This window comes from Anas platyrhynchos, chromosome 8, assembly GCF_047663525.1.
Source record: "Anas platyrhynchos isolate ZD024472 breed Pekin duck chromosome 8, IASCAAS_PekinDuck_T2T, whole genome shotgun sequence".
Classification (NCBI taxonomy): domain Eukaryota; kingdom Metazoa; phylum Chordata; class Aves; order Anseriformes; family Anatidae; genus Anas; species Anas platyrhynchos.
The window spans coordinates 15,122,417-15,147,586 of record NC_092594.1 but is presented as its reverse complement, the minus strand read 5'-3'; the positions used below and the strand labels follow the sequence as shown (position 1 = coordinate 15,147,586).

At 33.9% G+C, this 25,170-nt stretch overlaps 1 long non-coding RNA gene across 1 annotated transcript in view; it reads left to right on the top strand.

Annotated features, from left to right (window-relative positions):
* The window catches only part of LOC110353704 (uncharacterized), a 526,570-nt gene that overhangs the window by 110,911 nt on the left and 390,489 nt on the right, over positions 1–25,170 (top strand). Inside the window, exon 3 of the long non-coding RNA XR_011810868.1 lies at positions 24,087–24,167. This is a non-coding gene — a long non-coding RNA (uncharacterized lncRNA). The remainder of the gene's footprint in view (positions 1–24,086; positions 24,168–25,170) is intronic.

The window sequence follows — 25,170 nt, the reverse complement described above, 5'->3', positions numbered from 1 at the left end:
AGACTGCTTTGCTATAATGCTGACTCAGATTTCAAAGTCATTAAGTTACTTAGCCCTATCATGCATTACAATTAGAGTTAGGCACCCAGATATCTATGTCTAGGCATATAGATGGAAGATAGAGTAGCTATTATTTTATGGAAGATTATAGTTAATAATTAGAATTAAGGCATTTGTATGCATATTATAAATCTCTGTAGCCAGAGAACTCCTTTATCATCTGAATTTACAGTAGATAAGCACACAACTCATCAGTACCTTTTCTTGCTTTTAGGATCCCATAAAATAGTTCTTTTCTTAAAATGAGGTGTGTAGGACACAGCAGCTAATAAACAAATACTACTGTCACAGCAGAGTAGCAGAGATCCATGCAGTTCTAACAATAAAAGAGGAAAAGCGACTGAAAATAATGTCTCAGTCAAGATAATCTAAAAACTGGGAGGTCCAGTTCTGAGTTTTGAGCAAATTTGTACATCATGATACCAATTCTGCATTATGTATTAATATGTGTACATGTATTAACATAAGGGCATCTCTTTCCTACCCAGAGTCCCAGATGCATTACTTCCTATGTTCCTCTCTATATGCACTATATATGTGAGTAAAATCACAGTTTGAGGGTCAAGATCCAGATCAGTTTCTACTCACTTTGGAAGCAGACAGTTTGAAAGCATTTAGAAGTCTGTCACAGGAAAACAGACTTATTTGAAAAGTAACAACTAAGACTTAGTTTCCCGAGTTCCTCGGGAGGCAGAAAATCTATGAGGGAGTTGACAAGAAGGAAAAGGACAGTTTAGATAGCAAGGGGCTTCCATCTCTCTGAATCAACAAGCTGTGCACAGATAAAAAAAAATCTTCCAGGTGTTGGCAGGCAATTCTTAGCCTTTCCAGCCAGACCCTTGTTATATCTAGCAAAGTCAGGTCTGCACGTCTTTCCCCTTCCAAGTGTTTCTCCATGTACTGTGCCTCGTGCTCTAATTTGTTCCTGTGTAAAGGACTATCAGTAATCATACTGCTGCATGACTTGTTTCTCCTTCGTTTTCTCAGGATGACACATTTTAATTTTGTTTTGCCTGGCTTCTGTCTTTGGTTGTAATGTTAATCTCAATTATTTTCTGGCCTAATTTAGAAGCATCTCTTTCTAAGTTTTTTGAGTTTTGTCCAGTGCACGCTGTATGAATTTTTGAACTAGAATAGGATCCTATAATAGATTATTATCAGCTTTTCTTAAACCTTACTCAATTATGTCTTATATCTGTATTTCTCTGTAAAATGAAGCTGAATTCCAGTAGAATATGTTATGTAAAAGTTCATTAGTATTTTTGCTCTTTCAGTGTTTCCTTTTTACTATCTGTTTTCATCAAGTGTCAAGTTCTGGGTTTCATTGTCACAAAAAGCAAAGTCACTTAAAATTCTGTCATGTCTGTAATGGAAACAGGCCTTCTTGAATAAATATTCATTAAAGGATTGTTGCATAAAATGTACCAAGTATAAACAAAATATAATGGCAGGCTGAAGTGTCAAAGAATGAAACACCTCAGTGTTTTTTTGGCAAGAAATCCAGGTTGCTCAGTGACTCATATATTAAAACCTCCAAAAGTAAGCAAGCAGTACCATATTCCTTGTCTTAATAAAATCAAGAAATTCATTAGGTTAAAAATTGGCTTTACCTTTGAAACTCTCAAAGTCAGTAAAATACTGACTTTACAGACATCACATATCTGTGTTAAAAAAAAAAAAAACAAAACAAAAAACAACAACAACAAAAAAAACAAGCACAAATAATGGTACCGTAGTGACAGAAAAGGTAATTGGGAATCAGAAATACGAAGCAGTACTCTATTTTTAACTGTGAGCTTAGTCATCACATTTTCTTTTACAAAGCTTAAATCACAGTGGTACTCTAAACATTTTTGTTATACTCTCATGTTCCCCAGCCAAAAGGTATGGTAGATTCCTGTCTCAAATTGCTCCCAAATTAAATTTCAATTAAAACCGTCTCTAATATTTTTTTTTCAAGTATAATAGAGGCAAAATAAAATTTAATAAGACTGTACAGTATGAGCAATGATAATGAAAAAATCTTTATTATTTGGTCTCACATTGAAACTTTAAAATAATATATATTATATATATGACATTTTAAAGTGCCCCAATGGGCATTAAGGGGGAAAATATCTTGATATAATTAGTTGTTCTTGAAAGAAAAAAATATTCTTTTAAATATGTGATTCATATCTATGAGTATATTGAAATTGGAGGGGAGGAGGTATATTTATCAGAATAGCAATGAAACTCCTGATTTTCTTCAGTGCTTTGAACAACAGGCAAGCAATATGGTAATAGGGAGCACAAAGTTTTTCTTTCATGCTTGTTTGCAGCTGTAACTCTTTTGTGAAGTATAATGAGGTAGAATAAAAAGGAAAACAACTGCTGATACTTTAATAACCTGTCCTGCAGAACAGCTAGAATTTTAAAGCTTTAGTTCTGTATATCATGCAAAGTGTGAAATTTATGAATAATCCAGCTTTCTATCCTATTCTTTTATTCCTGTATTTTTTCTTATATTATCTTCCTCTACCTTTCAAATTAGGTTTACTCCACCTGAAAGACTGGAAATTATCTTTCCTCCCTTAAACTTTGTATAGTATGTTGTTGTGATACTCATACAGTCCTTTGCTTAGATTGTCATCTACAGAGGATCGTGTAGCTTTTGAAGTCCTTTTAGATGTGGAAATGCTTCACATATTCTGCATACTTAAAGTAGAAGCACTGGATTTCCACTCCAATCTCAGCATTTATTATCATTTCACACTTGCAAGGTAAATACCTCCACAATTCACCAGGCAAGCTCTAGCTTCAGTTTGTCAGTCAAAACCAAGAAAATAAAAACTGTAATAGCAAACATTTGTTTAACTAGATCGTCTTTCTTTTGATATTCTTCAAGAACTTTAATATGTGTCCAAGTGAGCATCAACAGAAGCAGCTCAAGTCCATTCTGTATTTTCTCCATGAATGTAGTACAGATGTCATTTGATGTGTAAACTCAAAATAGTAAAACCATTCTGTATCAGAAAACCAATTTCTTTAAGAAGTAAAATAAAAAATTAAAAGGCAGAGGAGTCATTACAGACTGGTTATTTGAAGCTTCTCCAATGATTTCTTATTGTCATTTGAAACAAGGGTTGAGAAAGCAGATTGGCACAGAGCACAGATACATTAGTTCCAACATGATTTTTAGGATAGGCTTTTCATTGTTAGTGAACACATGCCTTGTCAATAGTGTGCATAAAGGCATAGGTTTGCTAATGGCAGACAGTTTACTACTATAAAGGCACATCAATACCAATAGCCCCAAGGGTTAGTGCTGCAGAGACCTAAAAGGAAAAAAAAATAATAAAAATAAAAATTGAAGTGGAATGGAGAAGAAAATGTGTGATTGCTTACCTGGGATTGCCAGGTAAGATTGACCTGGATGCATCATTTTACAGCACAGCCCACAACAATCAATCTCTGCAGTTTTTCCCTCAGATCAACATAGCTCTCGGAGCACAGATTTGGAGGGAAGATCCAATCTTATCATTTCCAACATCTGCTATAGTAAGCCCAGTTCAATAAATCTTAAGGATTCACTTTTTTGATGTGTAAAGCACACAACCCAGGAATTCAGAGTACGCTACTGAGTGCTTAGAATGTTGAAACATGTTTTATGGAAGAAGAAGGTTAAAAAAATGCAAAACAAAAAAGAATCAAAATTTTTAATTTCAACTTGCTTTTGTGTTGTATATATTATCTCACTTTGCATCTGAAAATGGGCTTGTTATTATACTGAAATACATTAGTGAATGAGATCATGGTAAAAATGCAAAAATGAATTGTATGAAAAAGATACCACGTGGATTCTTTTTGCAAGGAAAGAACAGATTAGGAAGGATCTGTATAACTAGAAGTGATAGGAAAGTTCCAGTAAAGGCTCATATATGACAAATAGGAAAGTAACAGAAGAAAAACAAAAGTGGAAAAAATAGAGGCAAATGTAGTCATATATATCAAAAATTACAAAAGAATTTGAGACAAATGCCTATTTTGAGAACTGAAAAGTTGACAGAATTCCTTCATTTATTTTTTTTTTCCCCTATTATGTCTTTTGCATAATCTTCTGCATATCCTTGGGCTTTCAGAAATTCAGTTTGTTCAATAAATATAGGTAACAGTGCATTTCTAACTAGGAAAATTGCAAGGAAATATGTGTATATTTGCAGTAGTAAAGAGAGAGATAGCAGGGGACAAAGTGGTATAAGTTTCAACAACTGAGATGTAATAGTTGCAGCCCTGATGTTATTTTGCCTTTTCAAATTCAAGTAGAGATAACTGCAAGAAAGTTTGAAAAAAAAATCTAATTCTCATACACAGATGACATTGTTTTCATGAGGTAAATATTAACTTAGTAAACATGATAATTTTAGAATGAATATGAGCTGATGTTGCAGATATCTTTAATAGAGTTTTTCTCAGAATCTAAAAATTCTGTAGGGACAGTTTCTGTCATTATACTACACACAAATAGTAGTTGGCAGAATGTAATAGGGCAAATTTTCATTTTGTAAACAATGCATTGGATCATGTATCATTTAAGAAAATGAACATTGTAACGTAATGTTGCCACTCTGATCCAGTGTGGCAATGTGAATTCTATGAAAAGGAATACAAAATGATTGCTCTTTTCAGTACTATTAATCTGATTTTGAAATTTTTTAATATGTGAAGAGATATAGATCCATTTTCATATCCTTTAATCTACTTTCTAGTTTTTAAGATACACATTTTTTCCAGGATTTACACTTACACTATTTTACTGTTATTTTAGGTTGTACACTGATCTGGTAGCTAGTTGTGCAGTAATAGACCTTACTCATTTTAAAAAGAAAGAAAAAAATCCTTCATCTGGGTCTGAAGTTGTCTCTTTAGGTGGTATTTCATCCCTTCTGCTCTCATGAACAACAGTTCATCAGTTGAGATGGATTATGAAGAATACCTTTTCACAATACTAAAATTTTTTATAATAAAGGTAATTCTGTTCAGAACAAGAAAAAATGATTCTATACAATATATCTAACACCCCTGTCTCCCTTCAAGGTTTATGTTCAAAAAATATATCAGATTAGAATTCTCTCTGGAGTTAAAATCTCTATCAGTTTCTTTATCTACATAAGTAATTCTGCTTGTCAACACAGTTATATTTCTCCGTACCAAATCAAAGAGAGACTCAACAGATATAAACAGAGTTATTCCATTGGCAGTTTATAGATTTTGAGACTCTCTGGTTATCTGTTAAATATATATTCGTAAGTGCACTTTTATCTCTATACAGAAATAAAAGATTGCGTGGTTACTTATATGTGCATGGTCTCATAAAGCAGTTATCTTTGTTAATACTCTTTCTGTGGTGCACATTCAAGTATGAGGGAATATAAATGTTTCTGTAATATATTTTGCTTCTATTCTTTACCACAGAAGTGCCTGAATGTGCATGTGCACAGACTTTATATATATCTTGTTTTTTCTTACAAAGAATTGTTTATCCAATTGTTGTTTTCAAGCTGTATTTGTAATTTATAATTGGTCTGGAAGTAGTAGTAGTTCAATAGTCCATGTTAGCCCATTATTTCATTATCTCAGTAACTGTTGTTCTACTGTAGACTTGAATGTTTTTTCATTTTATTTATTTCCTGAGTTAATGAAATATTTTGAAAGCATTCTTCTACCTTAACAAAAATCTATCTATGTAATAATTATAATTATATATATATGTATATATATAAAGGTTGGCAATACTTTTATAATCAATAAAGTCAAAGCACTGTATGAATTGCCATCACAAGAATGTGTACAGCATTTTTTCCTTACAACTAGAAATAGTTTGTGTGCCCTCTACTCTTCCTGTTTTTTTTTTTCTTTTGTGCTTCTTAACACCAAATTGTATTGCAGATTAACAGAAACCCTCTAATCAATTTTGTATTTAACCAGCCATTCTTTTTATTGTATCATGTAAGTCATACAACTGATTTTAAATCATTGTAAAGAATAGCATTAGGTGAGACTGATGTCTGCTTATCCATAGGTATTATTTTACTTTTGGCTACAAAGGTGAAATAGATATTTGGATTTCTGCTATTGACTACTTCAATAGGAAAATTGGAAAACTTGTACCTTAGAGTTCACTTTTTTTTTTTTTTTTAATATATAAAATAGCTTTAAAATGTCTTCATAAAATGGAAAATAATCCTGAACTACTTCTTGTTTCTATGACAACCTTCCTGTGGTATAGTAGTAGGCTAGAGATCCTCTGATCTGCCAGTGACTTCATTAAATATTTTATTTTAAGCAGGGAAGATGACACTGTTTTTTACCGGCTGAGCTTTTGGACTGTTATTTTAGTTTTTGACTTGAAATATGCTGCTTTGTAGCACCTTGACTATTTAAGTAAGAAACATCAAAGACGAGAAAATGCAAAATAACAAGGCTTGACTCATGAGACTTTATGCATAGAAAAAAGTAGTATTTTCAATTGTTTTTAACTAACAGAAAATCAGTACCTCAGACACTAATAGTTTTGCATTTCTTTGCATTAGCAGATTACTTGTCTAAAAAGGGGCAGCTACTTTGAATTGAATTTCATTTCATAAGGACATAAGGATCATAAGTACTGATATTTCAAGGAGAAAAATTAGTTGCAGACAAATTTGGCAGGTACAGTTTTTTTATTTGTTGAGGGTTTTACTCTCAAACATTTATGTTTTCTGTTTTCTTATCCTCTTTTCATGAGCACTCTGATTCAGTCAAACAGTTTAATATTGCTATGCAATACTGAATCTTCAGTCTGCATGAAGAGGCACTAGAAGAGAGATTGGAAAGCTATAGAGCTGCCAGGTCTCATGCCAGTGATAGCATCATTTTTATCAGAAGTATAGTGGGAAGACTCAGGACAAGTGAATGACAGCATGGCAGCTAAACATTTGTTCTTTACATGAAGTCTTGCAAAATGGAATAAAGAATGAACTTGATGGATTATTCCATTGGAATTTAGTGTCACCTCCTCTTATTTTGAATTGGGCTCCAACAGTAAATCATCCCTGTTACATTTCCCCCACATACCCTGTGTCGAAGTAAAGAGACTGAGAAGAGTTTGTTTTTCATTCCATCCATCAGTGCACTTTTGAGACATACAAGTAGTCCTGATAATATACTCTGATTTATTTATGTACCTGACACATGCAGAGATAGGAGATTCAGAGAAGGTGAAAACTGAGAAAACATTATTGCATTTGCAGCTGACTGTTTCCAGGACATAAGTCCTCAAAATTATGAAATTAACCCAAATATTATAAGTACTGCTATTCTGATTTTCTGTTTTATTTGTTTCTCCCAGAATGAGCTTCATTTTTGCTAGATTGCTTTGGGTCAGTCTCTATTCACACTAGATCATTGTGCACTGGACCTCATTTCAGTAAAATAAAATGGTTGGAAAATATTGGAGATTTCTTTTGCCAGGTCAGCAGGTCTGGTTCTGATGAATTGCACCTCCATTTTAGGAGGTAATTAAGGTTTGTCTCTAAAGGGATAGCTGTCGTACTTGTACATATTCTAGGTAATTAAAATGTACTAAAGTTTGCTGTTAGGAGTATCATGTGAAGGATGCAGGGTTACAATCTTGCATAAAGGCTACTTTAATCTTAAATGGCCAAAACCAAGCCATTTTAAAAAATTATTGGTATTATATGTAGTTTCATGGCCTATATACCTTTCCTTGAAAGCAATTACAGAATCACAGAATCACAGAATTTCTAGGTTGGAAGAGACCTCAAGATCATCGAGTCCAACCTCTAACCTAACACTAACAGTCCCCACTAAACCACTAAACTAAGTCCGTAAGCTCTACATCTAAACGTCTTTTAAAGACTTCCACATTAATCAAAATATGCTTGCAGGTTAATTTGTAAAGTGTGTAAATTAATGGTCATGTTAATAACGGTCATGTTATTAATCACGGTGCTCACTCCCAGTCCATTGAGAACAGGTAGTTCTATCTATGTTGCCGAAGGTATCAAATTCACTCTCTAATTCACACCAAAACATGGGAACAAAGACAAAGAAATCCCGTTTTATTAAGACAACAAATGTCAACAGTGGCAGAAGTTAAATACTTAACCTAGTTTCAAAAAACATCTCCATGTTTCTAATGGTTAGCTGATTCAATAGTATATCTGTGTTGCCAACAAATGACAATTTAAAGGAAAATTAAAATAGGAAGATCATCCACTTATTTAAAGATGACTTAGCTAAAGAATGGTCAAATAGAAGTGTTTTTATGGCTTAATAAAAATAAGAATAAAGGTGTCTGGTAGAGACGGGATCTCTATGCAACTTGTGCAATATCAAGAGCAACTCAATGAATTCAGACCATGGATCTCTAAAATCTATTGGTCCTTTAGATTAATGAGAAACTCATTGGATCAGGGAGGCCCACTTTTCTACAGACCAACAAATATTTTAGCTCTTTTCCACCTGTTCATATGGCATTTACTCTGGTTTCACTTTCACTTACTGCACTGGCAATGTTTGGACTTCAGTATTCTAAGGTCGCATTTTATATTCATCTTCTCAGATGAAGCAATTGCTAATTGTTTTCATGGTTTTTAATATTCTCTTCAATAAGTAAAATCTTAAAATCTTTTTAATAGGCTGATGTGATGAATGCATAAGTGGGACAAAAATGTTCACAAAAAAAATAAATGTTATAAAATAGAGCTTTTGTTGAAAACAGAGTGATTTTGTATTGAGATCATGCTTAGAAAAAGCAGTTAAAATAAATAAATACTGCATGAAGCACCAAAATTAAAAGTGGGCATGGACAACATTCGAATTTTGAAAATAAAATGTCCAGGAAGTGAAAGTAACTGCAAGAAACAAGCCAGGTGGGAATATGGAAATGTGGATGGGAAAGTATCTGATTAACATAAGCCTTTGGGTAATGATCTTTTGAACATTATAGGCATGCTTGGATTTAGGGAAGTGAATATTACAATTGTTTTTGAAGTATCATGAAACTGTACCTTCAGAGCTCGTTCTATGGTCTTTTGAAATCAACGCAAGGGAAGAAATGGCTAAGGCAATCCAATCTCCAGAGAAGTCACAGAATCAAGTCGAACTTTTCCTGGTTTGTTTGTTTCTTTTTGTTAGCATATGAAAATAAAGGTGATGATTTTTCTTACAGAATTATTGACAAACCCCCTCTCCAGGTTTGACTTGCAGTCCATAATGTTGTCCCTATTTCACTTAGAAACAGATTTCATAAGGGACGTGTTTCTTAATAGGCACATACCTAATCGTATTCTTTTTTTACATGTAATTCCCTATTTATACATCTGTGCCATATTTTATTTTAAAATATACATTAGCAAAGCATTTATCCTTTTTTCTAGATAGGCGTATTTTACCAGCAGTATTTTACTATCTGGACTTGGCTGAATCTCCAGAGATTTTTTTTAGGATTCATAGCTGTCAGTGTTTTAGGCTGTCTGGTATTTTACAGTGTCTGATTACCATTTAAGACATATTTTAAAACAACAGTTAAAGCTTTGATTTATGCTCTTCGGATAAACAGCAGCTGTAGTTTTAATTGGCATGAGCCATATTACTATATCCTCATATATTTTTAAAATATTTTTATTTTTATATTTTTAATTGTCTCCTGAATTGCAGAGAAAATCACCTATATTACATCACAAGCATCTAGCCTGCAAGGTGAATTTAGATAGTACCTCTTCTAAAGAAGTACATTTGATTTCGCACATTTGAGATGACATAATCATATAAGATAGCTGACACCAAAATGTAAATCTACAAAGTTCAGTGTGAAACACGCTCCTCTGCTATTCTTTATTCCAAAGAAGGCTATCTTCATAGAACAAAGTAAAATGAAACATGTTAATTACTTCCTCTTTTAATATGACACATAGGTCATATTTGAGACAGATTGCTGAGCAACATAATTTAATTGGAGAACTCCAGAGGTTTCATAAAAGAAATATATGAGAACTTTCAAAGTTATAGTAGATATATGACATTTGCATAAACCTGCACACTCAAGATCGTATACTGCTTGAAATTAAGAATACTTTTGTCCTAAAACAGTTATTTTATAACTAGTAGTTCAGATGTAAAAATATGTCTCACCTTCAAGAGCTGACTTTTCAAGTGTCCTGAAGTAGTTGGTTTACTCATATAATCCCTCCTATTATTCAGCCAAAGAGGACTAATATGGGATTAGGGAAAGGTGAAAAATGAAACAGAAAGTTCTGCCCCCTGCCCCAACATGGTTCTGAATACAAGTGTTGGTGAAATTCTGATGCCCTAACGGGAATTCCAGAATTCTTTAATTTCAGTAGAACCGGTGCATTTTCATGAACTTTGTGACTGGGCTAATAATTTTACAGAGAATTTCAATTCTTCCCTGCTGAAGCTACTGGAATTTTAGTGGTTTGCAAGCATGTTTTCCACATCAGCTCAACATAACTGAAATGTTGGGCATGTTGTGTATGAAGCTTTATGAAGCTCTGCAATTTCATAAGAATTTTGTATACTTCACTATAAAATCGGGGTGAATATAGTTTGTTTATCAAAATGGGGATACAGCTAGCCTACGGTCCTCTGCAAGAAACCCACAGCGCACCATTTCTTAAAATAGCTGGTTTAAAGTAACAGTAACAAACCCTATAAAAACAGAAGTTTTAAAAGAAATTTTCTACATATGTACATTTTCATATAATGATATTTCTTATGTTATGTTCCATATATTAGCATTTTATACATTTATGCAGCCTTTTATAAGCAACCTTAGCATGTAGAACCAAAATATAAACACTATTCGCAATTTTTTCTGCCACAATTAAGGCATTACAAGCTGAACTTCTGCATGCAGTATTGCATTTACAGTTCAAAGGTTATAATCTCTTTGGTAATTGAGTTTTACTGGTTTTGCATAATTTGCATTAATTGCAGTAATTAATGATAATATTACTCTGCTAAGCATATCTTCTCAGTCATGTACCTAAAGACTCAACTAGTGATAATTCATTGGGACTATTGCAGAGGACAGATAATATAATATGAATAGTTTACAAAAACTGCTTTTAAGTTTGTCAGTGATATATTTTAATAGGGAGAAGCAATTACAGCTGTTATTGCAGAAAAAAAAAAAAAAGAAAAAGAAAAAAAAAAGAGCTTCACAATTGCTTGCTTCTGCTTTTATTATTGAAAAATAATTTAGGTTTTTTCATAGGCCATAATACTTTGGCTGCCCAAGATCTATACTGGGCTGGCAATATTCAATGATAGAGCTAAAATTGAAGAGATGTAATGTGTTTTCTACATACTTTTTCTCCGCTGGGTATTCACAGAATCTTAAGAAAGTAATGGGCAACACAGATACAAGCATGGCTCACTCAACCTATTGTTGCATTAGCATCATATAGTAATGAGAATGGCATGTTTTAATTGATTTATCTTTATCTTTGTTTACCTGTACCAAGCCTAAAATGCCTATTTCCAAAGGAATAAACCTTGACAGCAGTCAGATGGTCTTGTATGCTGTCAGATGGAATCTCTTTCTTAAAATCTGAAATTCTTTTGAACATATCCATAGATTAAAGATGCTGCTTCAGTATAGTCAGCTTCACCTCTAAATACACATTTACTTTTGCTTTTTGCTGCCTAAAGCATCTTTTAATCCCTCCCATTTGCAGTTCCATAATTGAAAAGAGAGAGAGTAACTGGAATATTTGTCTGTTGGTGGTTTGCACTAGGACCTTCAGAGGGCAGAGGAATGTTGAAAAAAATGGAAACTGAACATATCAAGATGCATGAATAAAAATGGAAAAGAAATGGTTAAGAATATTGGGAAAGAGTACAAGATCCCAGTAGCTGATCTGTGTGAGTAATAGTAATTGCAGTAAAGGAGAAAGGTAATGAGTTAAATCAGATGAGTCAAGATTTTAAGTACATAAGGAAAGATGTATCAAATAAAGTCACTTGTACAAGCCCAGAGTCTTGTTTCTTTTTCAACTTGGTTAATATATATATTTTTTAATTATTCTGGGGGAGCAGAATATACTGCTTATTGATCCAGAGAGGGTATGAAATGCCATTAATTCAAAGAATTCTTTGTTAAGTCTTCACAGCTTCTCTAAAATTTTTCAAGCTGCTACGTGATAGGCTGTGCCAGGGGAATTTAGGTCTCATTCTTGATTCTACTTTTCTGTTATAAACCCATAATAATATATTCTTAGCTGTGTTTTATTTTCTTGATTTTCCTATGAGTTCCTTCTGCCGCTTTAAATATTTAAAACAAACATACTACCTTGGACATGTTTTATGTAATTATTTCATTCCTTTCAGGAAAAAAAAAGATGAACATTTTTTTTGTTAAGCTGGGTCTGGCAGCTAGAGCCAAGCATGATTGGAGCAGGTGCTCCACAAGCTTTTCTATACAGCTCTGCCAACAGAGTTTGCTTCAGTCCAGCCAAGCTCTTGTCATCTCATTAATGGCTCTCTCCTGGGTAGCCTGACAGTTGGGCCAGCTTCCTTTTATGCTGATAAATATCAAATCGGACTAGATTACCACTACTTAGCTCATTTAACTTCTGAAACATATTAGCCTGGAGTTTTCAGTTTAAGCCATGACCCTGAGGGCAGCATTATGCCTTAGAAGCCCTCACCTTGGTCTGGGATATCCAGTTGAGCTAAGGCCATAGTCCTTATTTGGGCTGTGCTGCAGGTGGACTTGTCTCTATTTCTTGCATGGAACTTACAGCTATGAACGTAGAGCCTTTTCTCCAGCCCTGCCTTCTGCTTCTGCTCCTGACCAGGCTCCCTGGAAAACCCTGGTCCATTCCCTTGCCATGTACGGAGCTGCTTGTCTAGTTCAGGCTCTGTGGCACAGTGCCTGTTGAAGAGGGCACAGCTTGGGCTGACACCAACCCTCAGTTCCTACTTGTCTTTCTTCATGGAGCTGCCCTGCTTCTGCTACTCCTTGAGAGGTGCCTTTGCAGGGAGTCCAAACACTTGTTGTGATATAGAGAAAACTCAGAAATGCTAGGGAATGTACACACCTATGCATGTGATATTGAAAACTAGTATAAACTTTCTCCAAAGAGATAATGGTTTTGTTTATTTTAATGCTAGGCTCTTAGGTAACTAACAATAGGCAAGCTTAAGTGCCCAACACAGCAACCACAAAAGAGCCCTGTGCCTCAGAGCAGAAACTCAACCCTGATTTCCTCATCCCCATCTGCTTAATTTGTGAAGTGGTTTCTTATGAGAGAATGGGTAACTAAAAGTTTTTAGTGATGACTTTATAGATAGCACTGCGAACTCACCTAATATCTGTCTACTTCAAGTTATTGGTATTAGCATCTACTGAGAAGACAGGCAAGAAGAAAAAGAGTAAGAAGGAAAGATTTCCTCCTAATTGCTGATTAGAACGAACATTTGCTCATATAGAATGTACATAAAATCATTAAGATTGGAAAAGACCTCCTCTGATCCAACCATACTCCTACCACTACTATCACCAACTAAACCATGTCCCTTTGTTTCAGTGCCTTTAATGTAAAATAAGCTCAGTCTTTTATCTTCTAACTTCTATGAAATCTTAGAAAAGCAATTATTAGAAGAAAAATATCTTGTCTTCACTGTTAAAATAAGCTTGCATCTGTCTTTTGTCTGTGAAAGCACAGAGGCTCTAACTGACATACATTCACACTCTGTCCCTACCTACTCTTCTTCCACCAATGCTCATTGACTCTAGATTCAATAATCTAGAATAATAATCTAACTAATAGTAGTTCAGCAGCCTGGATGACTTAAGTCAAAGAGATAATATTATTACTTGAAAATACTGACATGCATTATGGTTCCTGTAAACACTGTGTATTTTTTATTCGGCTATTAATTATGCCCTTGTGAAATTAAAAGTCATGGAATCTAAATATGCAGTTTTTATTCAGTCTTACAAAAGTTCATGTGCTCAGGAAGGAAATCAGAGATTAGGACCGTACTTCACAGGTAACTGTTGTGGCCTTGCTACGTATGTCTACTTAGTCTTACCTTCTAATGGGAATATCTTTATTCCTCACAACAGAGAGGAAAGGGTGAAGCAAAACACATCTCCATATTTATGTGGTCTTTAAACATCAGTGGAGAAACAAGTATTTCTTAAACCGTATTTATTTTCATTCTCTGTTAAGTAGTATATTATTCGTTTAAGAAAACACAGCTGAAAATCTCAAATGGTAGCAATTTCACACCTGCTACCCCAGACCAAAGTTTGTTAATTAGTGTAAAAACAATGTTTCTAAACTCAAGTGTTCAGAAATGCACTGTGCAGAGTCTCTAGCAGGTGTTCATCACAGGAGGTGCCTTAATGATGTTTTTTAACTAAGCACTTTAAACCATTATATTTTAAATTCTTACCATTATTAATTTCTTTTCTGACAGTATAATTCATATGAGCCAGTGCCAAAATGTAAATGCATCCAATCTTTTTTTTTTGTTTCAATTTCCTTTTGAAGATTTCATTTTTAATCAAAACAGTTCTTCATAAACCTTATCTTCCTTTTTTTTGTCCTCTCCTAGAAGCCTCATCTGAAGTTCTGTGAACTCAGAAGGAGATATTTCAATGAATTGTAAAAGCTTTCAATCAGCTTTCAAATGCTACATTTGATGTGAAAAACAAACATATATCAGTGCCTTTTATTATTAAACAGCCCTGTACTTGTTTTGAATGTGCATCACTGAGACAATACAGTGCCTTGTTGACTTAAGCAGTACGTTGGGTAATTGAAGACAATTATTTCTATTAGGTCACAGATAACCTTCAGAGGATCTCTGTTTGTTTGTTTGTTTGTTTGTTGTTGAACTGTTAAAAGTTAAATACAGTAATTTTTTAAACTTATTTGCCTTCTCACAAAGTTATAACTAGTATTGCTTAATACCACTTATTTGATACCTTTCTTTTATCCTAAGCCCATCTGCCTTTTGCATTCTTCAAGACAATATTCTCTTTGGTATAATATTACTTTCTGAATTATTTTGAAATTTGTCATGGATGCCAAGAATATATTGTGCATGAATAACATCAGACACGTAGAAGAAATGCTTTTCATGTCACCAAAAAAAAACGGGGGGAAGGGTTGCAAGAGAATATGAGAATATATTGAGAGTGGAACATATTGCTGATTTATTTAAGGTCTTCTACTGAAACATATGTCCTTTAAAAAACAACACGCACATGTGTGCCCAGGTAGGAAGGAAACATGTTTTACATATATCAAGTTGCTAGCAAGCTTTGTCACTATTCGCTGGATTTTTTTAAGTGAATCCATCAAACTTTACAAGGCAACAGCAACAGAACACAGAGCTGGCATTTCTAATGCCATTTCAGGTTAGAAAACAAAGACTGCAGAATCACTAACCTCAACAACGTACAAAGAATAGAAGGGGAAATTCTTCACTGTACTTAAATGATAGCTGTTTTGGAAACTTATGGATTCTGGCAGTTTTTATTCTACTATTTCTGAAGCTTGTATTTGTGACTTAATCTCTTGCCTTAAAGGACATAGGTCCTTTTAAAGCACATATAGACAAATGTTAATTTTGCATTCCATGTTCACAACAGTAAAAGTTAATGATCCAATACTTCTTTTATTCTTGTAGGCAAATTAAGAAAAATTCCTCTTTTGTAAGATTCTCCAATCTAAAAGCTATCTTTTAGCTTATTCTAGTTTTCTCAATGACCAAGTAGAAGGAAAAAACCAAACCAAACCAAACCAAACCAAAACAAAACAAAACAAAAAAACAACTATTGGATCATTTTTACATGGTCCAAAGCCCTTAGTACTTCACTATCTTGACTACATTTGCCTTTCTTAGTGATGCATCTTGTTAAGGTTTACAGTCTTCACATGATGACCCTGTCACTCAAAGATGTCTGTCTTCTTTACTTTTTTTCAATTACAGAGTTACTGGATTATTTGCTGAAGCATTCATCATGAAATGTTTGTTAGTTGCTGCTGCTATTAATGTTGTTGTTAGATGAACTTGTTTTGTACTAATGAAGCTCATTCATTTCCTTTAGTCCAGCTGTCAAGTTCATCTTGTTCTTGCCAAGTAATATCATCATTGCTTTCTGTACTGAGCTTGTCTTCTCCTAGCTTGAGCAACATATGCAAATGAAATCATAGTGGCTCTTGGGGATAGCTGCCATACATTAGATAATGCTTTTGCTTGCTGTGACTCACAGGTGACCCTGGTTTGGGGTAGGGGTGGTTTAGGTTTCCTCTTTTGTTTTGAGTTGTAAGGTCTCTCTCTCTATATACATATATTTATATTATTAGATTTTTATCTGTAGAAAGTAAAATCAGAAGCTGATATCCTGTGTTATTGTATAGAAATCAGAATTCAGTTGAGATAAATGAAGAAAAATGAATTCTTAGGAAAAAAAAAATAAATAAAAAAATAAAAAGGAAGAAGTCCTAGAATACAATGACCACATATAAGCCTTGAGAACACTAAGCAGCAAAAACCCTTAAGGTGTTAGCACTTCATTGAAGGAACAGAATATTGGCATGAATCCCAGATGCATAAAATTAAAGGAATTACAAGGTACGGGTTAGATCTCAGCAAGAGCCTTGCATGCACTAATAGCCATGTGAGAAAAGCTATAATTGCACATGGTAGGATGAAAAACTCTCTAACCAATATGCTATTTGGCTCAAAGACTTAAATTATGAGCAGTGAAGAGTTGAGCTTTTTCTTGAAAGCAGTAGGGGGGAAAAAAAGCATTGGAATTTGCCTGCTTAACTGAAGTTTTAAAGTGATCAGTGGGGTTCCAATGAAATTCCTCAAGAAAGCTCTTTGTATTAGTCAGAGATGGGACAAATGATAAGATACAACACCACATACATTCAGATATTCTTATGCGAATAAAACAACAACAAACAAACAAACAAACAAAAAGAAACCATTGACCAATAGAGAAGAAAAAGAGATGTAGAAATTGATTAATCTTAATAAACCCAAGTTGTACCTGTATGCTGTGGATTTCTGTGTTCTTACCAAGGAACTCAAATGTTGGCAGTGAGGTAGTGAAGTATGTTGTAGAATCTGGGCTTCTGTGCTTCAGATTCAGAGGAGGTTATTGTTTATAATCTGGATTTTCAAGCGGATGACGTTTAAAGGGACCATCTCAACCAACTGCAGTGAGAGCTTCTGCGTGTGGTTTAAATTAGCCAGTGAAATACTGCAAACAACCAAGTCTGGATGCGAGAGTTTAATGCATCCTACTGGGATATCTACTCAAAGCTGAATGAAGGCAAGTGGCTGGTCTGCATAGAGGGATATGCTACAGGGCCTACAGTGTTTGCAACAAATGGAACTGTGAATTGAGCTAGTCCTGCAGTTTTCATGAGTTTTCATGTAGTCTTTAAAGGGAACTCCATTACGATTACTCATTTTTCATTATTTATTTATTTATTTATAATCTCAGACAATGGAGCTCTTATTCCAAGTAGGCTACCTTTAAATACTAAAAGCATCAACCCAAAGATTCAATTCAGCTCTCAAGCTTCAGAGCACAGGCTGGATTGTGTCTTCAGTGTTCAGTGTTGTTTTCTTCTGGGCTGTGTACACACTGCTACACACTGTGTAGCACTTGACTTTGGTGTTCTCAAGATCCAGGTCATCCTGAAGCACTTGCTTTTATGTGTGTTTGCAGCTCAAAGTCTCTGAAATAATGAGGACTGTGCTGCAGCATAAGATGTCTTTAGGGTATAATCCCAAGGGTGTGCTAAAAGTCCTAGGGCATGCTATGAGGATGTGTAAACATGTGTTGAAAGCTGTGTAAGAGGCCAAATTTGATTCAGTCTTTCTGAAGAATTTCTGCAAGTGAGTTATTGAAGAAACCTATTAATTGACTCCCAAAATGCCTGTGAGTAAACTAACTTTAATGCTGTGAAGACGATGGGAGCATCCGGGACTGTATGTTCCTGGCTATTTGGTGTACGCACATGCTACAGTATTTATTCAGAATTTTAAAACACTGAAAGTGCATTATCTTTAATGGGATTTGTATTCTTCAATGCTACAGATGCTCTTGAAAATTCCAGCTACACCTGTGCTATAATGAGTGTTGCAAAGATTACAGAATTATTGTCAACTCCAACTCATAAATAGAATAGTGTTAAATAGATACAATAAAATATATCTACTCCTAAACAAGAAGAGATTGTGGTTTTGTAGCAGAGCAACAGAATTTTCTATATTCCTATGGATTTCCATATTAATGAAATTACACAGTATTTTACCTTTTCTGATATGCAGGCTTGAAGAACATAAGCTTCTAATTGAAAAGGTCCATCTTTCTTGTACTGGGTATCCAAGTACTGCAAAGAGTTCAGATATAAAGAAAGTAAGACATTTGCCTGGGGTGATATGACTAAAAAAGCAATGGGTGGTTTACACAAACCAAGAAAATAAAAAATCACTACATAGTGAAAACACAAGCACTTTGAGAAAAATATCCATGCACAACCCACACAGTGTAGAAGGCTACATCCAAGGTACAGCTGCTAAATGTAAAATCTAAGCTGATCTCAGACTTGTTTCGGGCTCAGATACCTTGATGGTCCAGACTATGTTCCTGTTCCTATAAGCTGAGTTCACAGTACTGGTTACAATGCAACTGGAGAATGTGATTGCTGTAACATCCTATACAAATCCAGCTTTATAAATAAATCATAGTTGTTTTTTGTTTGTTTGTTTGTTTGTTTTTTGTTGTTGTTGACAAATGATGTGGTTCTGTCCTTGCAGCTACCTGGTTTTCCACACGACAGATACCATGTTGATGGAAAATAATTCAGGACTAAATATTGTCTTAATCTGTATACAATGCCCATACTGAGGTCAGCAGGTAATTCATAGTTGCAGAGGATGATAAAATCATTTCTTGCCTGGTTCTGTGGCATCTGGTTTCATTTACATTTAACAATACTATAGGAATAATATAAGACTATAGGAATTAATTTGTCCTTAAAGCATTTTGAAAGCATACTGTTGTGTCTAGCAGAACCTTTTGATTTTCATCTGCCATTCTAAAATTTTTTAATTTTGAATTGAATTTTTGGGGCACAACTGACAGCTCTAAAAACAGTATTACAAGAGTAAAACTGTTCTCTGTAGCATGAACATATTTAAGCTTTCTTCATTGTACTTCTCTATACATAAGCATGTTACAGGCACACACGACAGAACAGATTGGAATCAATAAATCTCAGAGATTCCAGCAAGTAATCATTCTCATATGTATTTTGTGCTTATAGTAACAAGTGCTTTTTTGTAAAGAACATTCTTGTTCTAAAAAGGAAAGAGCGGACTGTAATTTTTGGTACCTTTCAGCATCTGAATTGATTGACTAACAGATACAAATAAAATAACAGTTGACACCTTTAAATGCTGTTAATTCAGAACTTGTTCAGTACTTTCTAGCAAGCAATATTCGTAAAGAATTATTCCCATTTTCAAGTTCTAACGAATGTCTCTTCCCTCTTTATTTGTGAACTGTTTCCTATAACAAGCTACTACTCATGTGCATTGCTTGTATCATGGGATATTGATTTTGCTTCTGGAGCTGTTTACACAGCTGTTTTTTGTTAATAATAGAAAAATGATTAATCTGTGGTAACTTTTGTTAGAAGTTTTCTCCCTAAGTAAGTGACTGGAAAAATAAAATAAAATATCATTTTGGATATCGAGTATTATTCTCAATATTGCAAAATGAAGTAATACCAAGAACAGGGACAATATGAAATTATTTGTGCTTATAAACACTGGCAAAATGTGCTAGTGTCTTCAGGTCATCTTCTTAGTATCTGGTTTGATCAAAGTTAACTTGAAACAAATAGTCTGGAAAGATAAAAGCCATCATTACAGTTGACCTGTGTGTAATTTCATTTCATGGTGACTTTTTATTCCTTCAACACGACCTATGCAATTAAAAATAAAAAGAGATAAAGGGCAATCATTTTCCTGCCAATAACCCAAGGGTCAGAATTTAAGGCAAATTAAGTAATGAACGAAATCCCAAAAGCAGACCCACAGTGGAAAGGAATTTAAGAACTATTAAAATACATCCATAAAAATATGAACAGAAGCTGGAGGTACTTTGGAAAAAATCAGCAGTCTTTCAAATAGATGTACTGACACCATTAGAAAACCAATAATATTTTAAACTAGTTTTCAGGGAAGCGTGTTTATAAGCACAGAAAATTTCATATTGTCCCTGTTCTTGGTGTTACTTCATTTTGCAATCTGTTTGAAATATTCATTCATTCTAACTTCTCACCAGAAAACATGTAAAGATTTGGTTCATAGTTTTAAAAATTGCTTTTGAACATCAAGAAATGTACATTTTATAACAATTCAGATTTAATGTGGTTTTCCTTAAATAGTTATCAATTTTTTATCAATTTCTGTTACCAATATACAATGCTTGTACCTACAAGCCCTAAGCTTTGATATTTTCCTTACATAGGATAAGCAGGGAATAAAAACATTTTTTTAGCTCGAGTACTAGGAAATAATGACCTCAATTTAAGCCATACAATATAGCAATGAAAAATTTTAAGGAAAATGTTAATATGTTCACTACTTGTTTTTATGTATATTTTGCTGTTTTTTTTTTTTTGTTTGTTTGTTTGTTTGTTTGTTTGTTTTCAGAATATATACCCTTATGCATGATTAGCAGAGTTTACAGGGCAAGTAATGGCTAGTATCAAATAAAGATGTATTCCTTATTAAGTTAAACTGGTAGAAGAAATGGTATGTAGCAAAAAAGTGATGATATGGCTATGACAAAATAACCATAATCATCAGGTTCTTAGTGCAGATGTAACAGAACATCTCTGTGTGAATTGTCTTCAGTGACAATAAAAGAGTATAACTGTCTGATTTTATATTTGTAACTCTAACATGGCTGCATGGGTGAAAGTTTGATATTTAGTAAAGTTTAAGAAAATCTATTCAAAACTAGTTCAGATCCTGGAAGGGGTAAAGCTCAGTTAAACTAAATTAGATAATGCTGAGATTTGTTCTGTTAAATTTCCTGAAGTTCTGTGCTAAATAGTTGTTTTGTTTTTTTTTTTTTTGTTTGTTTGTTTTGTTTTTTTTTTTTTTTTTTTTTTTTATATTCAACTTGTTATTCTATAGAAATAGCACTGTACTTTCATATATACTTTGCTTGCTAAAGGTACAGAAGGATTTAAACACTTTGGAGCAGATTCCCATTGAAATTTACTGGATTGCATGTTCATATATATCTATTGACAGTTTGACATTTTATTTACATTTTTAAAGCATTTATACTTCAAATCCTTTAAAATCTAGACATAAGGTACTTAGGAATCTTTCAAAATTTCTCATAGGTTGCTCAAGTACTTAAATTTTCCTTTTTCACTTACAGGTTGTCAGGGTAGTTCTCATGGTACCTTTTTGGCAGAAACCAAGGCTTGAAAGAGCATAGCGAACTGTTGATTTTCTGGAATGCCCAAAATTGTCAAGATTGAAAGATCAGGGTGGCTTTGGTAGAGAATGTCTTGAGTATGCTGTTTATTTTTATAGTTAAGTGGAGATACCGGCTGAATTCATTATGTGAGCCTCCCAGCAAAAATATTCGGTATTAATACCTTTTCTATGGAATTTTCTTATGCTGAATTGCTTTAAAGAGATGTCATATCTATAATACAGATTTGCTGGGAATTGGGGTCTTCAGAGTGGCCTTGATCAGATTGCTCTAGCCATGAATATCTTCCTTAGGTCTAGTGTCCAATGTGTCTGAATTAAGTCTTACTCTAGGGAACTTTTATTTTATTTCAAGATATTTTCTATGTGTAACCTAACATTTGCTTAAGGAGAACAGTGTCGAAGACTGATACATGGCTTTCACAGAGACATTTAAGCAAAGTTCCATAGCACAGTTGGCTGGACACCACTGAAGAGGGTATGAAATAGTAAAAGGTGCAAGCATCCCAGCCCTTGGTCTGTTACCTGCACAGGTATGGTAGTAGCAGAAGTGGACCATCCTGCAGATGCAGCTGCAGTAGCTTCAGGTTCTGTGTCAATGAAAATAAAATAATGATCCCCGAGGCAGATAGTTAAATGACTTAAAATATTTTCCCTTCAGTACTAAATTCCGAAGTATGGCAGTATAAATCAGTAATAGAAACTACAATTTTACTCCAGTTAATTTGAAGCCTGATTTTAGAAACTAAAGAAGTTGTGATATGGAAGTTATTTCAGCTAATCCCATGAAAGCTTGGATAGTCTTCTAAACTGAATATATAGACTGAAATTTCCTTAATGAATAATGAGTCTTCTATCTCCTTTTTCATTTGCCTAATATCATGTGTGTTTTTTTTTTACTTATATAAACTTTTCTTCAGCAGTCCTTGTACAGCTCTATTAAGAAAAGTTCTATTCAGGAGCTGTTCAGAAGAAAGAATCAATCTAATAATCCTGATTTTTTTTTCCTTGATCTCATAGCTCCCCTTTTCTTTGCCTCTGCTTTTTATGCTTTAAGTCGCATCTGATATTTCAAGTAGTACCATTTACATATTTCCAATATTCACAATGTAACTTTTCTCTCATATTCAGCTGGAATGTGTTAGTATACTTTAACGGGACATCTTAAAAGATTCTCAGTTGTCCCAATTTTCCGTACCTCCTGTGATATACCAACTAGATAATCACTGATTGCTCTCTTCAGCAAATCTGTTACCTTACATATTTAATCACAGATTAAGATGTCTTTTCTCTAAATCTCATGACCTGATACTTAAACTCCAGCTTTTGACAAAATTCTCCTTGTGTTTGTTCTACCCTTGTTGTGTAACCATAAATGACACAGCATGACACTGCTTAATCTTTAGACTTAATCTTTAGAGAAATGATTCAATCATTTCTCAACTTGGCTGTTTTAAACAGAACAATCATACTGTGAACTCCTATCAACTTGTCTGTCTTTCCTTCCTCCTTACAACAGGGTGTTATTTGATTATTACTTCTGCTTTTTTTTTTTTTTTTTTTTTTTTTTTCCCTAGATCCTACATTCTTCTAACTATTCACAGAATCACAGAATCACAGAATCTCTAGGTTGGAAGAGACCTCAAGATCATCGAGTCCAACCTCTGACCTAACACTAACAGTCCCCACTAAACCATATCCCTAAGTTCTACATCTAAACGTCTTTTGAAGACTTCCAGGGATGGTGACTCAACCACCTCCCTGGGCAGCCTGTTGTTTTTGTTCTCTGCAAAGAAAGTCCACTGAGGTCTAAGGAAGTTATCAGTGCATATAAACTATAAAATCTGGTATAATCTGTTCCTGAAAAGTGAAAATGAATCTTTTCTTTTAAAAAAAAAAAAAAAAAAAAGTATTGGATTTGGAAATGGCATCTTTCCTTCTTCAATTTATCATCTCTTTCCCGACTATACACCGTTCATATATCCTATCCATAACTTCATCTAAAGGAGAGATCTTTTCAGCTTTCAAATTAATACAAAAGTATAAGCATAATTTGTTGTTGTTACTGTTTTTAAATGTAGACAGCAGTTAAATTACTTCTGACTTATGCCGCTGTATCTAAGACTAGAATGCAACCTGCAGCTTTCCCAGAAACTCTGCTTTGACATCTCTGCATCGGTTATCTCACAATTTTTGAGTAGACCATATGGTCTTTGTCATGGTTTGTCAGAGTGCTGTGGCGCTAATCTACCTTATGTTACTACAGCTAAATGTAAATTAATTTCTGGGTATTAATCTAAAGGACATTTCAAAGATAAATTATACGGGTGGTGTGAATCAGTTAAGTAGCTGCATGTAACATACAAAAAACCCTAATAATTTGTTTATACACCTGTCAATTATTCTGCTTATTAGAGCAAACTTAATTGTATCAGAATACCATTTCTTTGCAGAATAATATGGCATGGATCTAATAAATTACCTGGAACTGGGTACTCAATTCTGCTCTTCGACCAGCAAAGGATGTTACAGTGGTAAGTACCGTTGTAGTCACAGCCATATGACATAGCACTGCTATAAGATAAAAGTTCATACCTGTCACCAGGAATTAGTCTGGTTATCCAAGCTCTAAATCATATGATTTAGATTCATTTCAGAGTAAGTCATGTTATTAGATTTCTAACAAATATATAAATATATAAATATAAATAAATATATATATATAGGGAGGTTTCTTTCAAGTCAAGTTGAAGGTCCTACTTTTTTATACTTTTATGGAATATTTTACAACATGTTATTATAATCCCAAAGTGAAGAAAATATGTTTTGGAGCCTAAACTCAAGTACATTTTCCTACTGGGGGAAAAAAAGGACAAAATAGTAGGGAGAAAAATACTCTATGCTCTCCTAAGGTCTGGAAATGAACCATCTAGAACAATGTATTAGCAAGTGCTTTTACTGCTTGAGCTGTGCCATGCACCATAGGTACTGGAGAAGCCATCAAACTTAATCAGCAATCAAGATGTATACTGAATACACGGAGAGCAATTACATTATGATATTATAATAATAAATTAAGGTCATTTTATTACAATAAATTTGAATAATTTAATACCATTATAAACCAATATCACATACCTTTTGAAACATTCATTACAATAGATTGTTGTTTATGCTCTGTGAAAGCCTATCATACAGTATGAATATTAACAGCCTCTATTTCCCAGACAGCTAGACAGCAATTAGAACTGATGATTTTGAATGCAATATTGAAAATGTCCTTAATTGCAGTGAGGCTTTTATTGCAGTGAAGATACAGGAAACATTTAAACTTGTAATTATGAATTACAGAAATGTATAGCATGCAAGACAGTTTATCTGTAAGTTAATATTGTTAACAAAATTGAATTCAATATTTTTTGGAGGAGGAGTAGCAGCATTTTTTCAGCCTCTGTTGGTCTGCTTTAAAAATAAATAGAAGCGTTGTGCTTGGCTCTAAGACAAAAACAAGGAAAAATGAACTGCGATAGTATGTTT